At 43.2% G+C, this 27770-nt stretch overlaps 1 protein-coding gene and 1 non-coding gene across 2 annotated transcripts in view; both read right to left on the bottom strand.

The window, feature by feature from the left end:
• The window catches only part of Cdkal1 (CDK5 regulatory subunit associated protein 1 like 1), a 627408-nt gene that overhangs the window by 76725 nt on the left and 522913 nt on the right, over nucleotides 1-27770 (bottom strand). The window lies entirely within an intron of this gene.
• On the bottom strand, nucleotides 22906-23049 carry LOC126501904 (small nucleolar RNA SNORA67). The gene has a single exon (XR_007591832.1). It is a non-coding gene; the product is annotated as a small nucleolar RNA SNORA67 (small nucleolar RNA).

The raw sequence follows: 27770 nt of genomic DNA, 5'->3' as shown, positions 1-27770 counted from the left end.
CCCCCTTGGGGGGCGCCCGGGGGGAAACCCGCCCCCCCCCCCCCCCCCCGCCACACGGGCACACACTCACAACCCTCGGACCCGTTCTGCAATGACCTACAAGTGTTCCTCCTGTATGTGACGACAGTAAGGGACTCCTCAATGTAAGGCAGTACAAGTGGGATGGGTTTCCTGCAATATTAGAGACTTGACCTCGGCCCTCGTACATGCCAGATGGGCGCTCTGCCTCTGAGCTAAGTACAGCCCCAGCCCCTCGAGTAGATGTTTGTACATGTGTGTTGTTCTGCTTAAGACACACGGGCCCTGGAGAACCCCCAAAGAGCTTATTTGCCTCATGGTATAAAAATGGGGTTGATTTTAAAGTAGGACCCCTGGAGGCGGAGGGATGCATCTCAGAAGTGAGTTCTTGCCTAGCATGTACAAAGTTCTAGCTTCCATCCCCTCAGAGTAGTAGGTGAGTTGGCTCAGTGGGTAAAGAGCCTTGCTGCCAAGCCTGGAGACTTGAGTTCTGGTCCTGGGCCCCACATAGTGAAGGGAGAGAACCTATGCCTGTAAGTTGGTCTCTACTTCTGCATGCATTCAAACACCCCCCCACCAAAATAAATAAATAAATAAATAAATAAATAAATAAATAAATAAGCACAAAGTTCAATGGATAAAAAAGAGGGAGTAGAGCTGGGAAGAACTGGGGGAGGCGTAAAATGATCAAACTACAAAATTCTCTAAGAACTAATAAAAATATATTTTAAAATAAAAAACACTTAGAAAATTCATTTTAAAGAAGCCCTTTATAGAAATCCTAAAAATTTTACTAATACATCATTATGTACATCACATACATTGATTTCATAAGTTTAAGTTCATAGAAAATGAAGCATCTGTTGTACAAACTCAGAAGCCTGGGTCTTACAATCTTTTCCAGAAGGCAGTGACCTGAATCTCGGTTAAAAGTAACTCATCATTGTTGTGTTCTCAGATTAAGTAGACCACACTGATGTAGGGTGGTACCATCAGTGGAGACTGGATAAAGACAGAAGAGAACTCGGCCGGATGAGGGGGTAAAGGAATGCTGAGTGATCTTTGCGATTTTTCTGTTCATCTATATGATTCCAAATGAAAACAAACAAACAACAAAGCAGCCCTCAGTGGAGTAGAATAGAGCTCATCCATCATCTCCAGCATTCTGGAGGCTGAGGTAGGAGAATAAACAAAGTCAAGGCCAGCCTGGTCTTCAGAGCAAGCGTCTGTCTCAGGACTGCAGAGGCAGTTGGCGGTTAAGAGTACACACTGTTCTTGCATGGGACCCCAGTTCAGTTCCCAGAACCTACACAGGGCAGCTTACAACTGCTGGGAACTCCAATTCCAGGAGGTCCAACACCCTTTTCTGTCTTCTCACATTCAAACACACATTATTCAAACAGAGACACATTAATTCAAAAGGGGAAAACTTTTAAAAATTATCTGAAAAACAAAACAACAAATGAAAACATTAAAAAAATTAATTTTTTTCCTGCTTCGATGTAAGAAAAGTAGTATTTAACTTAAGCTGTGTATTATAATGCATGGCCTCTTGCCAGGCTGCTGATCTCATAAAAGGGACGAGAATAAAACAGGGATTAAAATTCTGAGGTAGCTATGAATTGAGTGCTAATTTATTCATGTATTATATATACCTGCACATATGTAATTTTAAACCCAGATTCCCCATTGAAGGGAAAACATGCACTGTTTTTGTTTCTGAATCTGGCCTATTTCACTTAACGTAATGATCTCCAGTTCCGGTCATTTTCCTGCAGATGTCATGATTTCATTTTTTTGTTACAGTCACATAAAATGCCATGGCATGTATGTACCATATTTTCCTCATCCCTTTATCTGTTGATGGACACGTAGATGGGTTCCACTTCTTGGTTATTGTTAATAATGCAGTAGTAAGAACAGGCGTGCGGGTAACTCTGTGGTATGCTGACTTAGAGTTCTTGGAGATCTTCCCTTTGATGCTAACTTGGGACTTTTCGTCTCCTGGGCACTCCCAGTGCCTTCCATTGTGGTAGGAAGAATATCAGATGATGAAGAGTGTCAGATTCTCTGGAGAAGAATTACAGCGTATGAATACCTTTGTGTTCTAAGCATATTAAGTGCTGTAAAATATGAAGTAAAGATCAAGTCCAGGAGAAACTTCCCTTGTAAAGTGACTGACTAGGCCAGGAAACCAAGGTGCAAAACTTTATAATACTGAGAGCCACAAGGAAGGATTGACTTGAGCACACGTGGTCTCACCATTACACGCTAGATAAGCTACTTCTTGTTCACACTAGTTTATCAATCAGTGTGAAATTCAGTAGCGGTGCTATTAGTCTAACCTTCCCCTACCCTTCATTTAAATGGCTTCTTTTGGAACTCATACTTGTCCTCCATCAGGGCCGTAGAGACAGATTAATCCATTCATCCCTGGGGGGCCCAGAAGGAGGTTTGAAATTAAACAAGGATTCACTGGCCCAGACAGAGACACATCTTGATATCAACACTAATTATACCTTACCAGACTCTGGGCCAGGATCACTGACTGCATAAACCATGGAAGAGTCTAGAATCTAAAGAGCCTGGGTCTTTATAATTAATTATGGACGGCACTTCGTCCCACGTGAGGAAGTGTGTAATAAATAATCAGACGATTGCAGAAGCACTGTTTAATCCCAAGCCAGAAGACAGTCTTGCTTTTCTCTTTGGAAAGAATCAAGTCCAAAGAGAGAACATTTGTTTACAAGTTTGAAAAGGGAGTTGAGAGGCCCGCCTTTTCTCCTGAGTGGAAATAATGCGATGGTTCACGTTGCTGTGCCACATCAACTGAAAAGTAATTCTTATGAGTTAAGAGAAAACTGAGCGGGGAAAATGCTTTCTTTTAGAAATTTAATCCCCAAATAAGCATTTAGAGGCCCCCACCCTTCATAAGAACATAAGCAATAAACTGCTTTCTGCACCAAGGGCGTCCACCAGGAAGGGAGAAAGTCACTCTTTAGACACTTTCTGTCCCCTCTCTCCCTCCTCCCCCACCGTTCACTTCCCTTGATCTCACCACAACCCACACCAATTCCTTCTCAAGCAGATCAGGACCAAACAATCAAGCTCCGTGCTGAATATCAACAAAATCGCTGGCGACGAGTGGGAACCAAGGAGAGCGTTTCACATCATATTTAAAATGTTAAATTGGGTTCTTATAATTCCCCTGATTTCGCTTTTTTAATTAAAAAATTCAAGCTTTATTCAACATTTGCATATTCATGCCTCTATAATGTGCGCTGATTGCATTAAAGGCAGAAGGAAAAAAGCATGTAAGTGCAGCCCAAATATAGTTGCTCATCAAGTGCACAGTCTGTGTGTGCATAGATAAATATTTCCAAACAAATTAACATACCCGCCAGCGCAGGTGCTCTGGCCCCACAGCTCCCTCTAGCTAGTTCAACCTTCCTCTTCTGTCAAGATCCAAGAGCCAGAACTCCTGTGTAAGCGTGAATAATTTGGCAACTTTTAGCATTAGCCGGGCTTTCCTCCGGCAAAATCACTGGTCAGAGGGACCAGTCATTAGCAAACAACAGAAATTGAGTGTATGTGGACATTTATCTGCACTGTTCACTTAATACCAAAAAATGGGCTGGAGAGAGGACCCGGTCAGAAAAGCGTCTGTCACACAAACATGGGGAACTGAGTTTGTACCCCAGTACCCACAACAAAAGCTGAGCACAGCAACACACACACACACAGTAACTGCAGGGCAGAGAAGGGGAAGTCTAGGGGATTGCTGGAGTTTCCTAATCAATTAATCTAGTCAATTGATAAGCTCCAGGCCCTGTGAGAGAGACTCTGTCTTCAAAAGAAAGAAAGAAAATAGAAAGGAAGGAAGGAAAAAAGGAAGAAAGGGAGGAACGAAGGAAGGAACGAAGGAAGGAAGAAAGAAAAAAAGAAAGAAAGAAAGAAAGAAAGAAAGAAAGAAAGGGAAGTAATCAGGGAGGGAGTGAAATAGGAGGGATGGCTCAGTAGCTAAGAGCACTTGCTGCTCTTGAAGAGGATCTGAGTTCGGTTCCCAGCACCCTATCAGGCAGCTCACAACTAACTATCTGTAGCTCCAGCTGGAGGATATCTGACTCCTCTAGCCTCCATCACACACAAGAGTGTGCACAGTTTCTGTAATCAGCAAAGAGCTCTAGCTGTGGCTCTGGGAAGGGGCCGTTCTCATTCCCGAGATGCAATTCCCACTGCCCAGTGTGACAGTCACAGCTGGTAGTCATTCAGGACCCATCCACCCCCTCTGGTCTTTCCTACAGAGCTACAACATCTCTAGCTCTTAGAAACAGGGCATGCTTGGTCTGAGCCAGAGGCTGGCACTCTCCACCCTGGCTTTACAAACAAAGGCCCATGGGAACACAGACATGCCCACTTCTCCATAGCCACTCTCACACTTCCAAGAACAGATTTTAACAGCTTTAAGAGAGACTATATGTCCTGTAAACTATTTACAATCTGACTATTTATAGGAAACATCTGCCAAGCCCTGGCTAAAGCCAGTGGTGGCCAATTTGCCAGGTCTCCTTTAGGTGGGACAATGTGGAGTTGTGTATAATGGGAGCAGCATAGGATAACAGAATATACGTTGTAGGAAGCAGCCACTAGTTAGTTCCCAGCTGCTTAGCCCCAAAATAATCACAAAGAAACTGTATGAATTAAATAATTACTTGGCCTATTAGCTCTATCTTTTTGTTGGCTAACTCGTACATATTAATTTAACCCATCTCCATTAATCTGTTATCACCACATGACTGTGGTTTAGTGGGTAATGTTCTGTCCCATGTCTGTCTTCAGCGGAGGCTACATAGCTTCTCCCTAAACTCCACCTTCTTCCATTCAGTCCAGCCTCCCCTACCCACCTCTGTTCTTCCCTGCTCTGCTATAGGCTCAGATGAGTTCTTTATTAACCAATGGTATTCACAACATACAGAAGGGAATCCCACCCCCTTTCCTGTTTAAATAAAAAGGAAGGTTTTTAACTTTAACATAGCAAGATTACATACAACAAAACAGGTATCAACAAGAATTACAGTTATAATATTTATATCTATTTTATCTTTTATAATAATTAAGAAAAACTATATCTATTCTTTAACTCCATCAACGACTCCATAAGGATATAACATTACCTAAGCAAACAGGAAGTGTATTGTAAGCAACTTCCAAAACTCTAGAATCAACAGAGACATCTCGCTGCCTGGGTAGTCACCCAAAGTTCTTCTGTACCATTGGGGCATCCATCTTCAGCCTACAGGCCCTTAGTGTCCAGCAGACTTTTCCATTAAGCAGGAAATTTTAAAGGAAGCTCCACCTATATTGGCAGATTGTCAGTCACATTTTTCTGTGTGACTAGCAGAGTTTTTCATGAAGCAGGAACCCCGAAAGATCATCTCACTTTTAGGCAAGTTCAGCAGTCATTTCTCTGCAGGTCCTGCATGTCGAGTTCATCAAGCAGTCCAGGTAAGAGTGGTTTCTTACCCAAATGGCTAACCAACTCCATAAGGAGCCTCTTAATCAAGAGCAGAAATATACATATACACAGTATAACAAAATTAACCTTAAATTTGTATCAATAAACCAAGATCCATACCAACACAAATTATTCATATCTATATCATAGTCCCCTTTTTTAAAGTAAAGAAACACTTATAAACAATATTTAGGAATTTGGGCATAGTTCTCTTGACTACTTCCTGCTGACTGGGGCACTGTGAATCAGGTCTTTCATGGTATATCCTGTGTACTAGGTTTATCTCAGTCAGCAGTTGGGTGAAGTAATTTTTGGGAGTTGTTTACAGCAACCTTTCAGGGGATCTTAGTCCATCAAACCACATCAGTCTGGAATTAATCCCCAGGTTCTCATCTTTTGTGGAAACAAAAGAAGAACCTCTTTTTCAAAGCAACATATCCTTAGTCTCAAAATTTGAAATCAAGATACCTTTAAAATATATATGTTGGTTACTTAGCTCCTTCACAGTCAAAAAATTTAAAGACAACACAATGATATACATAATCCAGACCTCCTAGGAGTCATCCCCCAAAGTCACATTAGGGCTTAACTCAGGGTAACAGGGTTGAGGCCTAGAAAGACCTTTAGAAGTGCTTAGCTCATTAGGAAGGTTAATGTGTTTCTCGTGGGAATGAGCACATGTGGATGACTGGCTTTTTCTTGAGGTCTTGTGTGACAGAGAGTTCGGCTGTCCTGTGGGAGCCTGCTGTTGGCCTGCTGCTTTTCTGCATAAGCTCTGCACATATGGCTTCCCTTTCTGTCCTGAAGAAGCTCATCCACCAGCATCATGTCCATGGGTGACCAAGAAAGTAAGTTAACAGAACCACTTTCCTTATAGAGCACCCAGGTTTGAAATACGGTAATAAGGAGAGAAGACGATTTATCCCCGAAGGCCTATCAGACTTCCTGGCTTCCATGAATGCTCAACAGCTTTCCAACATTCAATCAAAAGACGATGGCACTGGTACTTCCAGCTGGCAGCTTTCTGTAGATCGTCTACCATACATTTCAGACATCTGCAGTGGTCTGTTTATTCCTGTTCTCTGAGAACACAAAAAAGCAGACTGGCTAGGAGGAGGAAATGAGAGGTTTCCAAACCAGAGTCAAGCTGAGCGACAGAAAATAAAGCTGGTACACTTGGAGATGGAGTCAGGTGGTGGAATATTCACCTAGCATATGCAAAGGCCTGAGTTTGATCTCCAACACTGCTTAAGCCTGGTGGAGTGAATGGAATGCATTTGTAATTAAGGCACTCAGAGGCAGGGGGATCAGGAGTTCAAGGTCATTGTCTGCTACAAACGGAGTGCTGCTAAAATCGCGAGCCTCTACCTCAAACAACCAAAAGCTCTAAATAAAAGCAAGCAAGCAAAGATATAATTCTCCACTGTCCTAACTTGTCTGTTTTTGTTGTTGTTGTTGCTATTTTTAAGACTGGTAGCTAATCCGGGTGTAATCCTTTAAACCCAGCACTCCAGAAGCAGAGGCAGGCAGATCTCTGTGAATTTGAGGACAGCCAGGGCTACATAGAGAGATCCTGTCTCAAAAATTAAAAAAAAAAAAAAAAAAAAAAAAACCTAAAAAGACTAGTAGCTAGCTGCCCAGGAAAAAAATGAGTAAGCATAGAAGCCTAACTGTGGGTGGGAGTCCACGGGCAGACTTTCCTCTTTGTAGTAATGATTGGTTAGTTCCCCTGTGAAGAGTACTGACTGACTCTTGGGCTGGCATTTGAATAGGAGTTAAGACCAAACCTACACGAGATCAAACTGTGAATAAAGGAGAATTAAAATAAAAATTGACAGCATAGTTCACAGAACTCGAGCTGTGGCTCAGCTGTCTGGAAGTCACTGCTATCATACGCTTTGGACACGAGACATGAAAAATTGCCTAGCTGGGTCCTGGCGGAGGCCTTGCGAGAAGCACATTTGTCTGCACTTTGTCGGGTCTGTGACATTGGGAAGGCAAGGGGCTGCTGAGAATGTTGACAGGCTGATAAGTTTCTTTGGAAACAGCCTGTGAGGGCTGCCAAGAATGCAAGACTTTGTGTTCTGGTTCCCCAGCTCGATCCCCCCCATGCTGTATAAGCACAGCAATGCCATTTTAAAATAGCTCGTTGAGAAAGGATGCTTCGTTTGCAATCAGGAACTCAACTTTACCCTGCCTCTGTAACTAACAGGAGTACAAAGACTGCTTAACTTCTCCAGGTCACGTGTTTCATGGGGTGGTAGGTAGGGCTGCGGAGAGATGGAACAGCATGACGTGGTGTCTTGGTGGGCTCAGCGCTGAGAAGGCGCAAATGCTTAGCCAATGCTGTCCTCAGGTCTTAGCTTATTGCTTTCCATCTTGCTGAAGTTTCAACACCAAGGGCCAGTCTTTAATGAGCTCCAAAGATTGTGCACATGACTGCGAATGTGGGTTTATTTAGAAAAAAAGATTTCCACGCATGTGATTAAAGCTCTTCCAGACAGAAATGGGTCCCAAATTCAATGACAGATGTCTTTGATGGTCACGTGAAGGCAGGAGCAGCACCAAATCCATGGAGTCCTGAGAAGCTCCCAGGGCCTGGGAGGTGTTGCAGTTTGAATGTGAAATGTCCCGCACAGGCTCTCTTGTTTGAACACTGGGTCTCCAGCTGGTTGAGCTGTTCACAAAGGTTTGAAACCTTTAGGAGGTGAAGCCTCAATGGAAAAAGAGGGTCCCTGGGGGTGGGCCTTGAGGCTGGGTAGCACAGTCCCACTTCCTAACTTAAAACATTACAAGACTTTTTTTTTTTATTTTTCATGACTTTATTTTGTAACTCGATCACAGGTTCTCGAGGGGGAACTTCGTAGGAGGAGAAATTATGCTGTGTTCCCATGTCAAAGGCTTGGAAACGCCTGTGTGGCTATCACTCTAGTCTGGACATTGAACACAGTGGAGTCAGACGCAATGTTTCTGTGACTTGTGTATTGATCATGTGTCCTCTGAGGTTCACTGTGCACTGCAGGTTGGGATGTCTTTATCATTCTTTCTTCAGTCCTCCATCTTGGCTTCATCTTAAGGAAATAACACAGTATATTTATCCATTTGCCCAAGAGCACTGGTACTTCTTTGTTTCTAGGTGTTTGGTTGGTTTCTCTGTGTAGTCCTGGCTGTCCTGGAACTCACTCTGTAGACCAGGCTGGCCTTGAACTCACAGAGATCCACCTGCCTCTGCCTCCTGAGTGCTGGGATTAAAGGCGTGCGCCACCGTTGCCCGGCTGCAGTTCTGTCTCTTAGCTGTCGTGAGTATAGTTGCTGCAAACGTTGGTGTCCACGTGAGTTGGATATTTTATTCTTTTGTCAGTGGAGTTCTTATGATCATGTCTAACTCAGAATTAAAATATTCTATATGATCATTAGTAATAAATAGCCTAGAAGAAGCTCCCAGGGTCATAAATCAACTCTGATCGTGAGTTTTCCTACCATGCTTTCTCTACAGTCCTTTCCAGAGAAACCCCCTTGGCACACGGATGGTTTCAACAGCTGCTTTCCTGTTCACATTAAGAGGACGTATACTCTCTGCCTCTTTGCCAAACGGAGCCTCTATTCATGCATCAGGGATGGAGTTGATTTCTCTCTTCCACTTTGGATATTTACATTCCGAAGAAAACACTGGTGTTTTAGGACACTGTCCCCCAGGAATTCTTACATCAGGTTATCCCTATGGCTTCCAAGTGGCATTCTGTAAGAAAGGCTGTGGTCTTCATATATTCATTTTGGTGTATGCCTCTAACACTTCTCTTAGGCCTGAAACAGAGACTCGGGGGCCCACATTCTCCCCCTAATGGGCCCGACAGAGCTTGTGCACACAAGCTTACCTGTCATTTTGGTTTCTAAAAATAGTCAATTTCTGTTTAAAGGTTAAAGTCTGTTGTTTATGTCAGACAGATGGGCTCAGGCCAAGGAGCATTTCAGACCAATTATAGCACATCGGAGGACAGGAAGGGTGCAGAGGTCATGGTGAGGGCACAAGAATCAGTCCTTTTATTCTGTCACTACGTCTAAACCTTCCCAGATGTCATTAAAAAAAAAAAAAGCAAAGGAGCTTAGTATGGTGGTACATTCATATAATTCTAGCACTCTGGAGACAGAGACAGGGGATCATAAGTTTAAGGCTAATATCTGTCACCTCAAAAAAAAAAAAGACCAATTGTGCACATGTATGAGTGTGCAAAAATTGAAGGCTCACTTACCCATGTCATTCAAGAGTACTCCTTCCCTAGCTCATCATTCTGCCAAGTACCCTTGAGTCACCATGTATTCGCTGTGTGCCTCAGTTTCCCAGTTTTCAATAAAGAGTTAATAGCAATAACTGTCATTATGATTACAAATTGGCATCTATTGATGTTTAAAGGAATAACTAGGACACATTCAGCTTTCTGTGATCTAAGCAGATCATCAACATCTGTACCAGCAGATCCTCAATGGGGAAGAAAGAAAAGACTGCATTTTCTCTGCATGTGACTGTACCATGAACCCGCAACACACACACACATACATACCACACATACACACCACACACATACATACCACACATACACACCACACACATACATACCACACACATACATACCACACATACACACCACACACATACATACCATACACACACACCACACACACACACCACACCACACACACATACACCACGCACACACATGTTGGGAGTAGTGGCCTGATTAGAAGCAAGTTTAAAACCACTGAGGACTTAGAAGGACGCAGACGAACCCACAGTTTATACAGCTTAAGAATGGCATAGTCTTTAGAGTTTTACTTGAGCATTTATGGTGTCAATGTGTGAAACAGACACCGCCCAAGGAAGAGGCTGTCTCCGACCCAACACAGGGTAAAGAGGTCAATGGATTTCCTTCACTGGCTTGTATCTTATGCCAGGTCCCAAATGGGTTCCCGGTGAAATGAGTGTCCCTGCTTCCAGAGGCTTCTTGTCTCCTTCCCTGGCCATTCCTCCCGACTCCTTTCGTGCTTCCTTCCTGAGCCCCTCCCCCTGATCCTGTAGGAATAGCAGGGCCTGGCCTGCCCTTATCTTTTACATAAACAGCCTTTTGACTTTTATGGATCGTAAAGCTGCTCACAGATACCCAATTTAGCACAGCCTACTTTCATTAACAGTGTCGTTTAACACTTCCTTCACACTACAGGGATCTAAAAGGTTTAGTATCCCAAAGAGAACCCAAAACAAACCCAAAGCGGCTGCCTGGGGAAGAGGCTTGCTTGTAAATCAGAGGTTTATGTTCCTATGTAGGAAAAAAGGACACCTTTTGAAAATGACAACAGTAATTTTCTAAGTGTCACTGCGGAATAACTGTACAAATGTGATGCTTTTCTAAGCTAAGGGCTGCACATGAATCTACTGATATTTTAATTATTGCCTTTGGCCCCACAGCCCCACAGTCAACGCCTATGGCCACTCAGGCCCCGAGGGCCTTCCGGTTCTGAGCCCAGCTCTGCCGTGGTGGTGATAATTAGGTTAAACTGAGTCTCTATCTTTCTATTTACCAGCAAAGACTCAGAAGTCAGACGTAGGGATGAAAACCTGCTAGATCAGAGAAGCCAGCAACCTGCTTTTTGACTGGAGACACATAAGAGACTATCTCTTCACTCATCCCAAAACCTTCCTGTACATCTTCTCTATCCAAATTGATGGCTTCTCTATGGCCAATTCTAGTCAACTAGTTGTTAGTTCCGCCCCCTAATTCAAGGTAAACTTTATTTAACAGTCTCAGAGTGTCATAGTGTGATCAAAATTCCGGCAAGATTTCCCCCTTTTTGTCTAAATAAAAAGGAAAGGTTTTAACTCTAACACAGTAAAACTATATACAATAAGGACAATTATTTGGTAAGAATTACATTTGTTAAAGTTGGAGAAATTACTGTTTTCTTTCTTATCTTAGTGAGTCAAAAGCTTTATACCTAAACCACTTTTTATCATGTTTATTTACTATCCTAAAAATATCTCTCTAGACATTAAAACATCTTCTTAGACAAACAACTTAAGTTCTTCTGTTTCTCAACCTTATAAACTTTACACCTCTTATGTAAGTTTTTTTTTATTTTTTATTAGATTTTTAAAAAAATACCAATTTAAGTTCCCACTCCCTCCCATTCTCCCAGTCCCTCCATACACCCTCCTACTCCACCCCCATCTAATCCTCAGAGAGGGTAAGACCCATTGCCTTGTAGAAGGTCCAAGGCCCCCTACTATATCTAGGCTAAGCAAGGTATCCATACAAAAAGAATATAATCCCAAAAATCTAGTACATGCAGTATAGATAAATTCTGGTGTCACTGCCAGTGACCCCTCAGTCTGCCCCAACCAAGCAACTGTCAATCACATTCAGAGGAACTAGTTTGGTCCTAAGATTGTTCCTTCCCAGTCTGGCTGGAGTTGGTGAACTCCCATTATCTCGGGTAAACTGTTTCATTGGGTGAACCCATCACGGTCTTGACCTCCTTGCTCATATTCTCATTCCTTCTACTCTTCAACTAGACTTTGGGAGCTCAGTTCAATGCTCTGATGTGGGTCTCTGCCTCTGCCTCCATCAGTTGCTGGATGAAGGTTCTGTGGTGATATTTAAGATAATCATCAGTCTGACTACAGGGCAAGTCAAGATCAGACCCCCTCTCCTCTATTGCCCAGGATCCTAGGTGGGATCATCCTTTTGGATTCCTGAGAATTTCTCTAGAGCCAGGTTTCTGCTCACCCTATAATGGCTCCCTCAATCAAAATATCTCTCTCCTTGCTCTCATCTCTGTCCTTCCTCCATCTGGACCATCCCACTCCCTCAAGTTCTCCTCTCCCCTCCCCATCTCTCCTCCTCTTCTCATCCTACCCTCCCATCTTCTCCCACCCCTATGCTCCCAACCGTGTCAGTCAATCCTTTTCCAATTTCCAGGTGGGTCTCTCTATATATTTTTTCTTTGAGTTCACCTTATTACTTCTCTAGGATCATGAACTATTATGTTTCTTTTCTAAATTTGGTAACAAAGAAAATTATAAAACTGTAACTATCTATTCTTCAATCCCATCAGAGACCTGAGAAGGCTATAATATTACCTGAGTAAACAGGAAGTACAGAATAAGCAACTTCCAAAACTATAAAAATGACAGGAATAGCTGAGAGCCTGGACAGTCACCCAAGGTTCTTCTGTAACTTTGAGGCATTCATCTTTGGTCTACAGGCCTAGAATATCTGACAGACTTTCCTGTGAAGCAGGAAGTTTGAACGACTATTTCACCCTGTCTTGGCAAAGTTCGGCAGTCACCTTCTTTTGTGTCTTAACACATACAATTTGGAGAGCATATTGTCAGCAGTGGCAAAGGCATTTTATTTCCCAGTCATTAGCTTTTCACATAGCTGGCTTAGGATGTTTTATTATATTATAGATCTTAACAACTTCACCATGTGATTTTTTTTCCCTAAGCTACATTTTCAGTTAAACACTGTAGCTTCCCTTTGGTGCATCTGAATTTCCAGGATTATTATTCTTGTGGACTAGCAACATTATTAAGCTAAACAAGGGTTTCTTGAACAAAAGTGTGATCCTTCCAAACTGCAACAGTAGCCCTGCTATCCCAGGTAACTGCTAAGTTACTAACAGGTTGGTAGTATGTACAGCATGGAAACTCTGGCCCAGCTGAGACAAATCAACAAAAGGTGAAATTCCATACTACTAAGAATGATGGAAGAGTTTAAAATTTGTGAATTGCTTATAGCTGGAATTTTCCATGTAATGTGTTAAGACATTGGTCATCTGGAAGTGACTGAAACAGCATAAAACAAAGCGAGGAAGGAGGTGTTACTGTATCCACCTCACTACTTTCCTGGAAAGGAAAGCCAACTGACCCAGTAGCTCAAAAGCCAGCATGTGGAGTGAACACTGGTGCTCCTCTTCAAACGCCCTGCTAGCCTTTCCAAACAGAAGAACAGCCGCCTTTCTGGTGAGAGGTAGCTATGGGGTAGGGTTGTTTGGGTTCTAACCCAGACCATGTCTTCAGCCACTCTTCTCAGTCCCATTCCTTCCCTCTGCAGGTCTGCACACCATCTTGGGGAGAATGCATGGCTCCTCCTTGGGCCCCAAGACTGTCTACCTGGACAGGGCTCTGGGGCTGCCTGCCTTAGGATCCCCTCGATGCCCAGTATCTCTTTTCTTCATGTTGTTTCCTCTCACCAGGCAGGAACCACTCCCTTCAGCTTCCTTTCACCGTAGCACAGGATGAGCCTCAAGCTAACTCTTTATATTCTACTGTGGACCCTACCATCCGTCTCTCAAGTGGTCTCAGCTTAGTTTGTCCATGAAGCATGTTGTGGGGCCTATGTTCCCACTGTGAACACATTATGGACTTTCTTTGTTTGTTTGATAGTAAAAGTTTTACAGTGTAGCTGCAGCTGGCCTAGAAATCACTACATAGATCAGGCTGGCCTTGAACTCACAGAGAATCTGTCTTCCTTTGCTTCCTGATAGCAGAGACTGAAAGCATGCTCTACCACACACAGCCCTGGAAAGGCTTTGAAAGCACTTTTCAACTGAGAACAAGTTTTTCTTTCTTTCTTTTTTTTTTTTTAAAGAAACTATATTTTGCCATAGGTAAAATAATCTTGCTCAAACACAGCAAAGCAATAACATTGAATTATTCACTGTCATTAATTATAAATAAATGGAAAACACAAATTCAGTTTTCTTCTTTTTAAATTGAAAGAAGTTAGGTTGGGAATACAACATACCATCTCAGTTATTCAGAGCCATCAAGACAGTACGAACACAGACAGGGATTCACGGGGGATGGCGCTGAACACTCGCAATCTCCAGATGCCGAGGCTGAACAGAGAAGAAGAGGTCCAGGTCAGCTTGAGATACACAACAACCCTTATCAAAACAAAACAAGACACAAACAAGAAAAATTCTAAAAAATTTCCTAAACACAAGTCTCCTAGCAAAGAAGTGAACTATCCAAGACTTATACCCCCAGGGTGGGGGTGGGGGCTGTCACACCACCCTGCCCACAGCATCCTCATCCTCCTGCACTCCACCCCTGCCAGCAGCATCCTCACCTTCCTGCACCTCACCCCTGCCTGCAGCAACCTCACCCCTCCATTCAAATAGCAAAGTCCACTGGTCCTTTGATAAAACTCTCTCACAGAGAAGGGAAGAGGGACAAACTTATATCCCAACAGTGATTCCCACGCTCACGGAGTTTATATTACTCCATTACCTCTATCTTTGTTCTTAGGTAGCTTTTCCTGTCTCCCGTCTGTCAACAGGCCCAAATGGGATGGAAGCCAAAAGCCCAGGTTTTAAGATCTTGCTTGGTTCCCAACCCAGTCTCCATGAACTTCTGCTACCAGACACTATGTATTTGTTTCAAACTTAGGCATCCACAAATGAGAAACTGACAAAGGAGCAAGGTCATTTTTTTAGTATAGAGTGTTTCTCTAATCCAAAAAGTGTTTTGTTTTCAATTATTATTTCTTATTAAAGATTGCTACCCAGCCATGAGTGACAAGTGGTCGTAACTATCACTGACTTCCTTAGTATCTGGGAGAGACGACCACCAACCATTAAGACCCTTAAATGTTGTGGGCAAATGGATGAATCTAGAAAGCATCATAGTAAGTGAGGTACCCCAGATCCAGAAAGACAAATGTCATATGTACTCACTCATAAGTGGCTCTTAGACATAAAGCGAAAGAAAAAGAAAACCAGCTTACAATTCAAATCCCTGAGAACCTAGACAAGAAAGAGGACCCTAAGAGAGATATACATGGATCTAATGTACATGAGAAGTAGGAAAAGACAAGATCTCCTGAGTAAACTGGGAGCATGGAGATCATGGACAAGGGGAGAAGGGGATGGGAAGAAGGGAGGAAAGCAGAGAAAAATATATAGCTCGATAAAAACAATTTAAAAAGACTTTTTAAAAGACCATTAAATGTTAAGATGGTGGGAAGAATGGTGTGTTGGAAGGGTTGCCGGGAACTCTTCCTGAGAGTAAGGGTAATTTTAATGAGAAAACCTTTTCCTAAATTATATTTTAATTGAAACATAAAGACACAAAAAAATGCAGATTAATGGTACACTATGTGATGCATTGACCACACACACACACACACACACACACACACACACACACCTGTAAAATCAACTTAAACACATCTCAAATGTTGTCCCCTCTTTATGGCATAAAACAAAACAGAAAAACAAAACAAACACTACACCAAACCCAAACATTCAAATCTTTTCTTCTGGCTCATAGTCATCGTCACCCCCTCCCCCAGTTCCCCAATGTGCAACAGCACACAAGATCTCCTTGCTCCTAGCTAATTGGAACCTTGCCCCCATTGGTCAACTTTTCCCCATCCCTCCAACACTTCCCTCCGCTTCAAGTAATCAGCATTTCCCCCCTGATATTCAAGGGAGTAACCTTATAAATTCTCTACACCTGAGCAGCGAGGCCACACGACGCTTGCCCTTTGTCTGGCTAATTTCACTTCTCATAACCGTGTACAGTTCATCCATGCAGTTACGGACAGGAAACCGTTTCTTGTTCTTGGTGAACAGCACGCTGCTGTGTCTGTACCCACTGTGTTCTCCTCACCATCCACCGGCTGACAAGCCCTTGGGTTGTTTCCAGAGCTTGGCTGTTATAAATTGTGAGTAATAAGCATGGAGAACAGGTGTCGCCAGGCCATTCTGACTTCATTTCTGGGTACGGACACGGACCCAGCAGCAGTATTGCCAAACCATGTTGTAAATCCATTTTTTAAAAGAGAGAAGGGAGACTGGGTTCGTAGCTCAATGACTGAGCACTTGGCTAGCCCATGCAAAGCCCAGGGTTCAAGCCCCAGCACCTGCAGAATCTCCAGGTTAAGACAGGAAATCTGCCATCACTGAATAGATTTACTTTTAAACTCTCAGTCTGCTGAGACTCCCTTTTCTGCACATCTACAAAAGCTTTGGACCTGAAAACAAAACCAAAACATTTCCTTATCTGTTTTCTGATGTGCAAGGGCAGGCCAGAGGGCTGGCAGGAGTTGACCTTCTCCTTCCACCGTGTGGGACCCAGGGATCAAAGTGAGGTCACTAGTCTTGGCAGCAAGCACCTTGACCTGCTGAGCCATCACAGGCTTGCTTTTGACTTTTTAAGAGGAGTCTGTCTTGCTGGAGAGAGGTGGTATCTTAACCTGGGGTTTTGTTTGTTAACTTTGCTTGTTTATTTTGAGGCAAGGTCTCACGTAGCTCAGGCTTCCTGCCCCTCCTGCCTCCACAGTAGTGACGGTGTGGGTCAGCACACTTAACTCTCACTGTGGTGTGGACAAGAGTTTTCCCAGGGATTAGCAGTGGTGAGCATTTTTGGTCTGTCCGCTGTATGCAGATGTGCATACCTTCTTTTGAGAAATGTCTGTTAGATCTGTTAGCCATTCTTAGATTATTTGTTTTTCCATTAAGATGTTTAAGTTCCTAATATATTCTGAACACTTGCCCCCCATGAGATGTTTTCTTTGCAATCTTTTCCTCCCATTAGTGAGCTGCCTTACATTCTGATGATTCTTTTCTTTGTTGCAAAGATATACAAAGTTCTGATGGAATCCATTTGTCTGTCTTTGTTTTTGTTTCCTGTGCTTCAGAGAATCTTGTATAAACAGCCTTGTAAATCCCAGTGTCCTCAAGTGTCCTGGTTGTTATTATATGGACTTTGTATCTTGAAGCTTTGGTGAATTTGTTTATTCTAATAGCTTCTTTGGGTGGGGGGAGGGTCTGTCTTTGGGGTGAGGGTCTTTCTTGGGGGTGGGAGTCTTTGGGGTTTTCTACACAGAAGATCACATTATGGAGCCAGGTGTGTTAGCACATATCTTCAACCCCAGCATACTGGAGGCAGAGGCAGGCAGCTCTCTGTAAATTAGAGGACAGCCAGGTTGACATAGAAAGAACATGTCTCAAAACAGATTACATCACGCGCAAATAACTTCCTTTTCTGCTTGGATCTTTCTCCTCCTCCTCTTCTTCTTCTTCTTCTTCTTCTTCTTCTTCTTCTTCTTCTTCTTCTTCTTCTTCTTCTTCTTCTTCTTCTTCTTCTTCCTCTCTCTCTCTCTCTCTCNTCTCTCTCTCTCTCTCTCTCTCTCTCTCTCTCTCTCTCTCTCTCTCTTCTTCTTCTCTCTCTTCTTCTTCTTCCTCTCTCTCTCTCTCTCTCTCTCTCTCTCTCTCTCTCTCTCTCTCTCTCATCTGTTTGCTTTGCCAAAGACTTTCAGTATCAACTCAGAGATCCACCTGCCTCCGCCCTTGGAGTGCTAGGATTAAAGGCTAATTATTAGTTGTTTTTTTCAAAATTATTTCATCTTGGTAAACTGTATGTGTCTATCAAGTTATCCGTTTCTTCTATTAAATTTGTTGGAATATAATTGTTCTTAATAATCTCCAATGGTTCACTGCGTTTCTGTAGTATTGGTTGTAATGGCTCCATTTTCACCACAGGTTTTGTATCTTCACCCTGTTCCCCACCCCCACCCTGTACCCAGGTATTATCGAGTCCTTACACTTGCTCTACAACTGAGTTGCGTCCCCCCACCCCTTTCTCTTAGTCTGACTGAGGGTTTCACAGCTCGGCTTACCTTTTGGAAGAGCCAGCTCTCCTTATTTTATTTTTTAAGATTCATTTATTGTGGATACAGCATTCTGTCTGCATGTATGTCTGCAGGCCAGAAGAGGATACCAGATCTCATTACAGATGGTTGTGAGCCACCATGTGGTTGCTGGGAATTGAACTCAGGGCCTCTGGAAGAGCAGTCAGTGCTCTTAACCTCTGAACCGTCTCTCCAGCCCCGAGCCAGCTCTCCGTTAGTCTTCGCTAAGTCTTTATTTCATATATTTTTGCCTGACCTATCTTTTTTCTTTTATTAATTCTGCATTTGTTTGATATGTTTTAGTTTGCTGAGAGGCAGCTATGAGTTGTTTATTTGCGATCTTTCCACATTCTTTAATGGAGATTTTAGTAGTTCTAATGTTTGAACTTAGCTCTGCATTGGCTCTGTGTTGTAGGTGTTTATATGGTTTAGCCCCATGTTCATTTGAAGGAAAATTTAAAAACTTTTAAATTGGGAATAAAAATTCATAATTCATTTCTTGATACCATTGGTTACTCACCTGCAAGTTGTTTAATTTCCATGTATTTGTACAGTTTCCAACGTTTCTGTTATTAATGTATTCCCGGTTTTATTGCACTGTGGTTAGAAAAGGTATTTGATCTGACTTGAATTCCTTTTAATTTGTTGAGCCCCGCTTTGTGGCCTATCGTATGATCCGTCTTGGAACATTATGTTCTGTACGTGTTCTGTAGTTGTTGGTTTATGCTCTGTGGGTGTCTTTTTTGGTGGGATAACTTTTAGTTTTGCTGTTCTTTTGTTGGTCTTTCCATCACTAAAAGTGAGGGGCTTTCATAGTGAAACTAACTATTATTGCAATGTAGTCTTAATTTTCCTTAGAGCCATTAATGCTCTGATATTTTATTATGTATTTAAGGCATAATATTTATAATGCTCTATTTAAATATTTGACTGCTCCCATATTAGGTACATGCATGTTTAGGATTATTCTATTGCTCACTTGTAATGACTCATTATGTAATAACTTCCTTTATATCTTTTTATTGCTTTTGACTTAATGTCTGTTTTATCTAATGTCTACTATGGCTACTCCTCCTTTATTAAGAATTACATCATAGGATACCTCATCCCATCCCCCACTCTTGGCCTATGCTTGTGTATGGTACATTTAGAGGCCAAAGGTCAGCCTTGAGAGTCATTTCTTGAACACCGTCTTCCTTGTATTGTAACAGGGCTCTCACTGAGACCTGTGACTCGTGATTTTGGCCAGACCCCAGTGAGTCCCAGCTATCCACTTTCTCCTCCTCCCTCAGTGCTGGGAGTAGAAATTTACATGGGTGCTGGGGATTGAACTCGGGGACTTTTGCTTATCTCACAAGCACATTACCAGCTGAGCCACGCCCTAGCTCCCTGAAGAAGTACTTATGGCGCTGTCCCCAAGTTGCTATAGGCGTCCTCTTCTGTCTCTTCAGTCCCTTCCTGGGAGCGCTTTTCCCAGCGTTGTCACTGCTGAGGCCAAGGATTTAGATGCCCTCCACTTACCCTTCTCTAGCGCTGCTCTATGCTTACAGTTTTTGAAAAGTTATCAACAGCAAGTATGGGCGTTAAGTAACAACTATTCTGTTTCTTACACCCACCCTGCCCCATCTCTAGTCCTTTCTGGAACCTTTCTAGTATCATAGCTAAGTCACCATGCTGGGTGAGCAGAATAGTGACCAGGGCAGTTCTTGCAGGTTTAGTAGATACCAACCAGTGAGTCCTGTTATCCTTAGATTGCTCTCATGTGGGGAGAAAGCACCCACAGTGCCTATTTTCCTTACTGTGCTGTAGTTCTGCCCTCAGACATTTGCTCTGGAGAGACTGGGATCCCTTAGGGAGAAGCCCATGATGACCAGCAGCGTACACTTAACAAATGACAGAAATGGTAATATAGGAAGCCACGAAGACCCAAGAAACCAGGACTCCCTCATCACTAGGTGGGAGAATTGATCTGAAATCAGTTAAGCTCACAGATCACTCTCCTTTGAAATCCACAGTTTCATGGTAATGGCAAGTGCCAAGGTAGAAATTATTTCTCATTAACTGTAAACTACAAATATTGGTCTTTAAAGGAACCAAGAAAATCTGATTAATTTTAAGAATTTATCAAAATAAATGTTCTGTACTAAAAAGTAAACCAAGCCATTCAAAGCAAATTTCCATTAGTAATTTGAAAGCGAGGCCCAAGGCTACTTTAAAACTTCAGATGTTCACACACAGAAGATGAATTATAAGATTAGTGTTTATTGAGTACAATTATTTGCGCAACTGTGGATAAGGCAGCGGCTTCACAAATTAAGGAAAGAATGGGGCTGTTGAGGTGGCTCGGTGGGTAAAGGCACTTGCTGCCTATTTAAGTCAGTGTTCTATTGCTTTGGAGAGACATGGTGACCAAGGCAATTTATGAAAGGAAGGATTTGATTAGGGCTTGCTTCCAGTTTCATAGTGTTAGCCTATGGCCATCATGACAGGAAGCACAGAGAGAGGGAGGCAGGCAGGCACGATGCTGGAGCAGTTAAGAGCTTACATTGGATTCCCAGGACAAAGGCAGAAAGAAAGCAAGACTGGATCTGGCAAGTCCCATTCCCCGTGACACACCTTCTCTAACAAAGCCACACCTCCTAATTCTTCCCAGTCTACCAGCTGGGAAGAAAACCTTCAAATCTTTGAGCCTCTAAGAGGCTGTTCTCATTCAACCATCCCACTGCTAACCCCGCTGACCTGGGGTCAAGCTGGATCTTGGGAACCCATCTGATAAAAAAAGAGTACAAAGTCCACTAGGTGCCCTCTGACCTCCACACTTATGCCATGCAATAATAATAAATAAAAACAAAGAATAAGTAGATAAACAAATGAATGTGATACTGGCAAAAAGAAAGGGCTAGTGTCCCCAGGCGGTATTACCGCATTGTGACAGATGTGGTTGGTTCGGATGCTCAGAATCTGTTACACCACAATACACCACAATGGCAACAATTCTATTAAGACATACAGAAAAATATGAAATTCCTGCAAGTCACTGAACATTTGTTATTATTAGTTATAAACATGCAGCAGAAGACAAAGGCTACATATTGACATCCCCCAAACAGTGTCTGATGTCCACATTGACTGACACAGCATATGGCTGGCCTGGTATTGTCTTCATATGAGGAGAGATGTTGACTTAGCTTTCTTCTTGACTTTTTTTTCACACCATCATGTATGAAAATGACATATGAACATGACTGTGGGGCAAACTGAGGTCCTTAAGTTACAACTTTGCTTTTCACTGTTCCGATTATCCACAGTCAACCATTTTCCACAACTATATAAAAAGAAAATTACAGAAATAAACAACTGCTAAGTTTTGAATTGTGCATTGTTCTGAGTGATGTAATAAAATTTTGCACCGTCCGCTCTTTCCTGCCCATGGCGTGCACAGCACTTTTGTCTAGCCCAATTATAGCTTGTGTGCACCCCACCCACCAGTTTCCAAGACCCTGCTTGATTATGAGGCCAAGGGTCCAGAAGACGTCCTGGAGCTTGCGTTCAGGTGACACTTACTTACGATCCAAAGTGCCAGTGTGAAAGAAAGAGTCACCCAGGCAGAAAACCAGGAAAGACAGATGAACCCTCGTGTTTGTGGCAATGCTGACAAGGCTTACCAGGAAAGAGGGACATCCACTGAGTGTGGCTGGCTTGTAATGTACCCATGCAATACATAACATAGAGCCACAGTGCTGAGAACATGGGCTGCCTGTCTAAAATTAGCCCTACCTTTCCCAAGGCCGAGGATATCAGTGTTTTGAGAGTTTCAAACAGGAACCTCGGTTTAGTCTTTCTTATTTCTTTCTTTTATTTTTGAGATTATATCATTTCCCCCTTCCCTATTCTCCCTCCAAACATGCTCATATACTCCTTGTTCTCTTTCAAATTCATGCTCTCTATTTTCATTAATTATTGTTACATGCATATATATGTACATATATGTGTATATAGATACATATGCACACATATATAGATATATAATCTGATCAGTCTGATATATAGACATATACACAATCTGCTTAGTCTGGACAACCTTATTTGTATATGTTTTTAGGGCTGATCATTGGTATTGAGTAACCAGTTGTGTGCTCGTCCCTGGGGACTATTTCTCCCACCCTCAGCATAGGCGCCTACAGTTTTCTGTGCAGGGTTGAAGCCTCATGCTCTTTCCCTAGGGAGTATTGTTATTGTCTCTGTCAAGTTCATGTTCAGGCAGTCTTGTTGGTGAGACTTTATTCTGACATTACTAGGATTTCCCCTACATTTATTTGTGTGCATGCGTGTATACACGCACATGTGCACATACATGCCTGCCGTAGCACACATGTGTGAACCAGAGAACAACTTTCAGAAGCTGGTTCTTTCCTCCAGCCATGTGTGTTCCAAGGATGGAGCCCAGACTGCCAATATATAGTTATTTTAAGGAATAATAAAATGAATCAGAACCTAGAATTTTATAAATAAATATGTATCTTAAATTTTTTGAGACAGGGTTTCACTGTGTCTCCCTGGCTGTCCTAGTACTCACTCTGTAGACCAGGCTGGTCTTGAACTCACAGAGATCAACCTGCCTCCTGTGTGTTGGGATTAAAGACATGCATCACCAGTGGCTGGCAATTTTTTAATCATATATGTAGGCAGTTCAAGGAAGGCAAAGGAAATCAGCATCCCTTGCTCTGCAAGGACATTAGGCATGCAGGTTTTTCTTCCAAGTTGCTATGTTCCAAGAAGGACACTAGTTAGCTCCTTGAAGAGGAAATAATCACCTTAGTGTGCACGCATGTACATGCACGCGTGCGCGTGCGCACACACACACACACACACACACACACGCACACACAGATACTCTGAGAAAGACATACAATGTATTTTTTTATCATATCCAGCCCTTTCATCCAACTCTTCCCAGATCCACACCACTTCTCTACCTAACCAACTTTGTGTCCTCAAACCTACTAGGTCTGATTTGTGCTTCTCAAGGGTCGATGGGATCATCCATGGGAGCCTGACTGGTCTACCGGGGACAACAACCTTAAAAAAAAAAATGAACTCTCTCTCTCCCAGAAGCTGTCAGCTGCTCCTTAGCTAGGGAGCTCATTTCCTCTCTTCATGCTGAGACTGTGTTTACTTAAGCTTGTGTAGGCCTTGTGCATCCTGTCACAACCACTGTGAGCTCGTGTGTGCAAATGTCCTGTAGCGTCTGGAAAACTTTCGCTGTAATCATCCTCTGCCTCTAGCTCTTACAGCCCTTTCCACCAGCTTTTCCCCGATGCTCCTTCCTTGAGAGGAAGGAGTGTGATCTACATCACATTTACAGATGAACATCTGCAGTTTCTTACTCTCTGCACCTTGATCGATTGTGGGTCTTTGTGTGATATGGGATGTCTTTTTGTGTATGTGTTGCTTTTATTGGTTGATGAATTAAGCTGTTTGGGCCAATGGCTTAGCAGAGTAAGCCAAGCAGGAAATCAGAACAGAGAGAGAGAGAGACAGACAGAGACAGAGAGACAGAGAGATACAGAGAGAGACAGAGAGAGAGTAGGCAGAGTCAAGAAGACACCATGTAGCTGCTGAAGGAGACAGACTCCCCCAGAAACTTACCAGTAGTAACCTTACAGCCTCATGGTGATATACAGATTAATAGAAATGGGTAAATTCAAGATGTAAGAACTAACTAAAAATATGCCTGAATCATTGCCCTCACAGTGCTGTCATTAATACAGTATCTGTGTGATTTTCGGATCTGGGTGGCTGGGAAATGAATGAGTAGTCTCTGCCTACATTTGTGTTGATTGATGTCTATTGTAAAAACAAGCTCCTTTGATGAGGGTTGAGAGGTGCACTTATCCAGAGGTGCATAGCAAGACGTTCTCAGGGAGAATAGATTTTTCCTATGTGGGTCCTAGAGATCAACTCATGTCCATGTGATTGCAAGGCAAGTGCTTTCCTGACCGAGTTATCAGCCCAGCTGTCCAGATGCTTTTGTATGTGTGTGTCAACTATGCCTCAGTAATTTAAAAAGTAAGTGTTCCTTGGCTACAAGAACCCAGTTCTTTGTGTTTTGGGGGGATATCAGAGCTGAGGCAAGGAGACTGTGTGGTGGGTGGTTTATAGCAGCTTAGTTTCTAGAGCTTATGAATCATTCTGTGCCTATAAAAAGTTTTGTGGGTTTTTTTTTGGTTTGTTTTGGTGTGTGTGTGTGTGTGTTGTTTCTCTGTGTAGCCCTGACTGTCCTGGAGGAAATTTATTATTATTATTATTTATTATTATTATTATCATCATCATCATTATTATTGATTTTAAGAATATTTTTAGTACTGATCACACAGACTCCATAATCAGGAAGCAGAGAGACACGCATGCCCAGCTCCTGTTCCCATTTTTATTCCATGTGGGACCTGAGCCCCTGGGATGGTGCCAGCCACATTCAGGGTGAGTCTTCTATCTTCTGCTAAGCTTTTCTGAAAGCATCATCATAGATATATATTCACAGGAGTGTTTCCATGGTGACAACATCCTGACAAGTTGACAGTTGAGACCTGCTACCATACAACATACACATATTTCTGGCACAGTTAGCTGAGAGGGACAAAAAGCACTGGCACTCTAAAAGCAACAAGTACTCCTGGCACTCAGCTCTTGGCTTATAAAACCAGTCTATAATAAAGGGAGCCAGGAGAAGTGGCTCATTCTGCGGCTGGGGCAGAAAGTACAGGAGAGGAACTGGAGTACCCGGCAGTGACAGAGTAAAGAGATTAAGACCACACAGGTTACCAGGTGACGCTGTCTATCAAGAGAATACCGCTCAGAAGCCCAGTGACCTCCCAGTGGCCAAAGCTGGAATAATTTGAGGGGGTGGAAGTGGGAGAGTAATACTGGATTACCGCTCCACTTGTAGTAAAAGAACCTGTGCAGGGCGATGGTGGTGCCTGTCTTTAATTTCAGCTCTCAGGAGGCAGAGGGTGGTGGATCTCTGTGAGTTCAGGGCCAGCCTGGTCTACAAGAGCTAGTTCCAGGACGGGTCCCAAAGCTATAGATGAAGGATTGGGTTAAAATACGATGTTGGGGTACCTCACATCAACTTCCCTGCATCTATGGTGAGCTGAAGGTCCACACTTTTTTTTTTTTTTTAAGTTGCTAGCCACTGGAAATGGCAACAAACAAAGGGTGGACTATTTGATACTCGCACATCACGTTTTAGCTATGTTAGTTTCCTTGGTGTTTGCTTGTTTGTTTAAGTAATTTTATTGCCAGGTCTAGAGTCCTTACTCAGGAAAAACACACTGTTGATGTTTAATTAAATGAAATCTGCAGAACCAGACTGAATTTTAACATACTATAGATTACCGCTGACAGCCCCATCCATCCCACTTAACAGTTACACCTGGCAGATGGGAGAAACAGGAGTGGCAACGCTCGTCAGCACAAATGCCTTCCCTAGTCCAAAGATCACCTTAAGGACCACCATGTAGATAGATGTCTTGGTGTAAAACCAGCCAAAAACCCACACCACCCAGACTAGAAGCATAGAAAGTGATCTATACCTACAGGCAAAAATCCCACTGACCTATACAACATAGGGCACTGTCTTCTGTGTTCAGTGGTGACTCTGTGTAAAAGGTGACTCCAGCCGGAGACTATCAGGGCACCTATAGTCCCAGCATTTGGGAAGCAAAGGCAGGAGGATGACTTTAGGTTAGGCTCAGCTGCAGAGTGAGTTTGAGGCTTGAGGTCAGAGTGGATGACCTGAGACCCTGTCTTAGAAGGTTATCTGTTATTGGTGTGTGTACGTGTGTGTGCATGTGTATGTATGTATGTGTGATATGTATGTGAGTAAGATTCACATGTGTGTCGTGGTACATACATGGAGGTCAGAGGTCAGCTTTCAGGCGTTGGTTCTGTCTTTCTGCCATCAGTTCTGGGGTTGGAACTCGGGTCCTCAGGCACGTGCAGTGAGTGCTTTAGCCAGCTGCACCATCTTTCCAGGCTTCGTTCTTAAACACGAATTGCCTTGTGTGGGGTGCTCAGGTGAACTTACATGTCTATACATATTCCTGTGGGGACCAGAGGTCAGCCTTAGGTGTTATTCTTCAGGAGCTATCCTCTATTGTTGTTTTTTTTGTTTGTTTGTTTATGTTTGTTTATTTGAGATAGAGTTTCCACTCTGTGGCTCGGGCCAAACTAGAACTCACTCCTTAGACCAGGTTGGCCTTGAACTCCTGGAAACCCAGACTGTGCCTCCCTAGTCCTTGAATTAAAGGCGTGCACCACCAAGGCTGGCTCTTTTTTGAGGCGGCACCTCTCACTGAACCTGGGACTTGCCCAACTCACTAAACTGGCTGGCCAGCAAGCCCTGGGGCTCCTCCTGTCTCCATGTCCCCAGTGCTGGGATGACAAGCAGATGCCACCATACTGGCTTTTTATGTGGACGCTGGGGATCAGCCTCAGGTCCACCTGTTTGGCATGTTCCTGGACTGAATCATCTTCTCCCTGGTCCATTTTTATTTTCCTTCCCCGCCCAAATACATCTTCCTTTCCCTTTAACCTCCCCTAACTCCCATCATTAGGAAAACATCGCATCTTCTACCAACTAGAGGTATCAGTTTTCTTGGGAGGAAGCTGTGCCAGCTGACCTCAGTGCGAATTAAAACATATCAAAGAGTTGGAGCTTTAAAGTTGCCAGGCCTTCCCTTCCACGAGGAAGGGCTCTATTTCCACTCGTACTCCAGCAAGAGATTAGCAGCTCGAAATCACTTTGACATCGCCGGTTACTCTCCTCATACCGCAGGGAGATTTAATTCCAGCCTGTGAAATTGTAATTGCTTCTCAAGGAGAAGTGAGGAATGCTGGGTGATGGCCACAGCCAAGCTCAGTGTCAGAGTTGCCAGTTGCTGCCACATCAGATATGCCTTGCTGTTATTCAAAAATCACTCCGGCTTTCCAGCCGGGAAGCCGAGCTGGGGAGCGAGAGTAAATTAGCAGAAACTGTCAGCTGTTCGGATGAGCGCAGACAGCAGTGTGACAGAGGTGGGTGACTGCCCATCAAAAAGGGAACTTTTTCGCTCGCACTAGTTTGAGATAAAGAGTTTCACAAACAAATCCCATGACTTTAGGTATGCGGCTAAATGATGCCGCTCTGAAGCCGTGATAAGACGAGGCCTGACAATTTCTAGTCAACGATTCTTGGAAAGTGTTGGGCAAAAAAAAAAAAAAAAGTTTTTGAAGAGTAATTAAAATAACGAAGATAACATGTCCACGTCAGATTGATGCTTCCGCCGGATTGAAATTACCTGCTGGTGAAGTTAAACTGTCTTGAGAAATTGCTTCGCAGCTAGGGCTGGAGAAAGTAGAAACTGGAGCCATGGTGGCTCATCCCGGAACACTCACAGACAGGGAGGTTAACTGCAGTGGGGAGAGGACCTGGAACCTGTCACCTTCTAGAGGTGGGGAAGGGCTGGCCAGAGCTAGGTCATTCTGTTCTTCTCCTAAGGACT

The sequence above is a fragment of the Alexandromys fortis genome, unplaced genomic scaffold (genome assembly GCF_014885135.2).
Source record: "Alexandromys fortis isolate MF-2015 unplaced genomic scaffold, M_Fortis_MF-2015_v1.1 scaffold_5, whole genome shotgun sequence".
NCBI lineage: Eukaryota > Metazoa > Chordata > Mammalia > Rodentia > Cricetidae > Alexandromys > Alexandromys fortis.
Note: the sequence above shows the minus strand (reverse complement) of the source record. Positions and strands in the feature narration are given on the sequence as shown.